Below are 3,236 nucleotides of genomic sequence, written 5' to 3' on the forward strand. Positions count from 1 at the left end.
GCCGGGGAGCGCGCGCGGGGCTGGCCGCCGTGAGCGTGGGGGAACGTGGACCGCGGGCGGCGGTGTGACTGCCTTTCCCCGGCCCACCTCCCAGGTTCCTGGCTGGACACTGTGCGGCGGCGGAGCCGGGGTCTGTGAGGCACGAGGAGGAGGCCGGGCCCGGGCATGGTGGTCTGGGGCAACGCGGAAGGTGAGCGACTCCGGGGCCGGCGGCGGGGGTGGGGGAGGGGCGGGACCGGACACGCGTCTCCAGAGGCGCCGCAGACCCGGCGGGCGGCGGCCGGATCGCAGACCTCCCGAGGTGGGCGGGGGAGGGGCGCGCTGACCCTGGCCCCTCGGGCCGTCCTTTCGCGGCCTCCGCTGCCGGCGGCGCCCGCCCCTCGCGCCAGCAGCGGCCGGGTTATGTAACGCGTGACCTCCCCTTCCCCCTCCGCCATGGCGCGGTCGGCCCGGGCCCGCCGCCCGGCACACGGCCGCCCCGCGCCGACCCTTTGCGCCTGCGGCCCTTCTTTTCGCTCTGCCCGCGTCCCGCCGGCCCCGCTCAGCCGCAAACTCCTTCCTCCTGCGCCGGCGCCTCGGCCGGCCATTCAGTCCCGCGCCATTCATTCCTGCGCGCGTTCGGGCGTTCGTTCAACGAGCGTTTGCAGAATGTCGAGTCGGCCTCCCGCCACAGTGTTTCTCCCGTATTCTCCGCCTCTCCCACCCGCGTGGGATCCCGCAGTCCCTATCGGAGTATCCGAAGGCAGTTTTTATTCACTTAGTCACCTTGTTACTTGTCTGTTCCCTTAATACACACAGGGCGTCTTTCACACTTGCACACACTGTGAGAATGATTCAACCTGTGTGTTTTCACTGCTTTCCTGTGTATTGCCAGTTTGCAAAGAAAAAAACCTTAATGAAATATTAATTAATTGATTCCACATTGTTTTTTTGAAAAATTCAGATGACAGAAGTCTACCAATTCTGTTTTTACCTTCACGTCCTTTCAAGTCATGTAGTAAGTAAAAGTAATATCGTTTAGGTTAAAGTGTAGACTAGCACATAACCATAACGGTTTCTGAACTGTTAAGGACTTTTATGTAACAATTCTTAATCCTCTGTATCTGCCCGGTGTCTGGCTTCTCCACTTTGACCATTTCCTCTTTAGGTGAGGTGGGACATACCTTGGTTCTTCCTGTGGAGAATAGTACACAGTAACTCAACCTGTAGGTACCGTGTACCTGCTTTCATATAGTCTTTGCCCGTACTAGTGCTGCACGTTCCCTCCCTTCCTATACTCTGCTGGCACTTCAGAGCTCACCTAAAGTTCCCTTCCAGGAACTCTTCAGTCTACCAGTTGCCATTTTCCATATATTATAATAATTGTCTTTTTCTTTTTTTAAGATGCAGGGTCTCTGTTATCCAGGCTGGAATGCAGTGTCTCAATCATAGTTAAGTTCACTGCAGTCTGCAACTCCCAGGCTCAAGTGATCTGCCTCAGTGAACTGGGACTATAAGGCATGTGCTACCACGCCCTGCTAATTTTTTGTAGAGACACAGGGGCCTTGCTTGTTGCCCAGGCTAGTCTCAAGCTCCTAATTATCTTATCCCTATCCTCTTTTTCTCATATTTTGTAAGTTCCTTGAGGGTGTAGTCTTTCCCAAACTCATGTCATTTGTCAAAGAACTTTAATTCTATTTTATGGTAAATGATACATATTTAAGATTTTTTTAAAGGTGGTAATCACTCTTTTAGAATTAATCTCTATAAGTCTAAAGTAGAAAAAATTTCAGAATAATGTGCTTGAATGTGTACTCCATTTTCCCTCACCTCCAAGTTCAAAATTCAGATTCTGCATAAGAGAATTGAAGCCTGTCCTCACCAGCAATGAACTAGTCATTGAGATATGTTACAATGACTGTATATGGTATAGTAATTATTTTATCATCCTTTCTTTGATAGCTGCTGTAGTGAAGAGATAGGGACTTCAGAATTAGATGTGGGTTTCATTTCTGGCTCTGCTGATAGTGACCTTGGACAAGTTACTAATATCTCTGATTTTTTTCTCATTTATAAAGTGAAGACATAATTTCCCACATTAGGTAGCTAAGGGTTAGATGAGTTTTTAAATGTATAGTACCTAGTGAAACCTTGGCACACAGTAGGTGCTCAGTAAATACATACTGCCTTTGATATGCCCCTGGTGTAATTCATAGTCAAGAGTGAACCTAGATATGCTGGAGACATGGCACAAGAGGAAAGCTAATCAAAAGAGGTGATAGGTACCTCTTGTCTCCACATGAACAAGTCCTAGCCTAAAGAGCATTACAGTTCATTTTGCTTTTCAAGAACATCTGGTAATGTCTGGGGTTTATAGTATGTGTCATATTATAAATCATAGGTGATATTTAACAGAATATTTAAAAATGAAGAAAAGGCCTGTAATTTTTTTTCCCTTTTCATCTAATACCACCACCAAGTGAAGCATGGATATTAAAAAAGAATCTTGAGTTTTTTCCAAAGGCAAGTTAGGAGAGCATATGAGAGCAGGAGGGATATTAAAGTCTTTTATAGACAGATAGTTCGCACACTTATAGTATCTCATCTGTTTATAAACAGTATATGAATTCTAGTCTAAGGTCCAGTGTCCCTTGTTTGGACTGTTAACAGTAGTGCCTTCACTGGTGTCTCCATTTCTCTTGTTCCCTTACTGTTCTCTATGTAACAATCAGTGTGATCTTTTTAAAGACATAAATTGTCAGTTTCTTGCTCAGTATCTTCCAAAATTTTCCTATTACATTTGAATCTAAGCCCCTTAGAAATGCCCCAGTGGGACATTACGGATTTGGCAGCTGCCAATTTCTTTTTTTTTTATTGTTGGGGATTCATTGGGGTACAAGAAACCAGGTTACACTGATTGCATTTGTTAGGTAAAGTCCCCCTTACAGTTGTGCCTTGCCCTCAAAAGGTGTGTCACACACTGAGACCCCGCTGGCCTCCCTCCTTCCCTCTTTGCTCTTCCTTTGCCCCCCCCCACCCCTTTTTTTCCTTTTTTTTTTGCAGTTTTTGGCCGGGGCTGGATTTGAACCTACTACCTCTGGCATATGGGGCTGGTGCCCTACTCCTTTGAGCTATAGGTGCCACTCTGCTCTTACCACATGACCTTCATTATCCTGTTCCAGGCCTATAGTTGTCTGTCAGTTCTTGAACAAAGTGCTCCTACCTTGGGATGTTATACTTAACTGTTTTTTTTTTTT

The 3,236-nt window shown here is 47.2% G+C and overlaps 1 protein-coding gene across 4 annotated transcripts in view; it reads left to right on the forward strand.

Annotated features, from left to right (window-relative positions):
* Positions 1-3,236, forward strand: part of REV1 (REV1, DNA directed polymerase) — an 85,147-nt gene continuing 81,911 nt past the window's right edge. For all 4 annotated transcript variants that reach the window (XM_023515779.1, XM_023515778.1, XM_012807939.1 and 1 more), the window contains exon 1: positions 1-190. The gene's annotated coding sequence lies outside the window, so the exon portion shown is untranslated. The remainder of the gene's footprint in view (positions 191-3,236) is intronic.

This window comes from Otolemur garnettii, unplaced genomic scaffold, assembly GCF_000181295.1.
Source record: "Otolemur garnettii isolate 467f Iridium unplaced genomic scaffold, OtoGar3 scaffold00079, whole genome shotgun sequence".
In the NCBI taxonomy this organism is placed as follows: domain Eukaryota; kingdom Metazoa; phylum Chordata; class Mammalia; order Primates; family Galagidae; genus Otolemur; species Otolemur garnettii.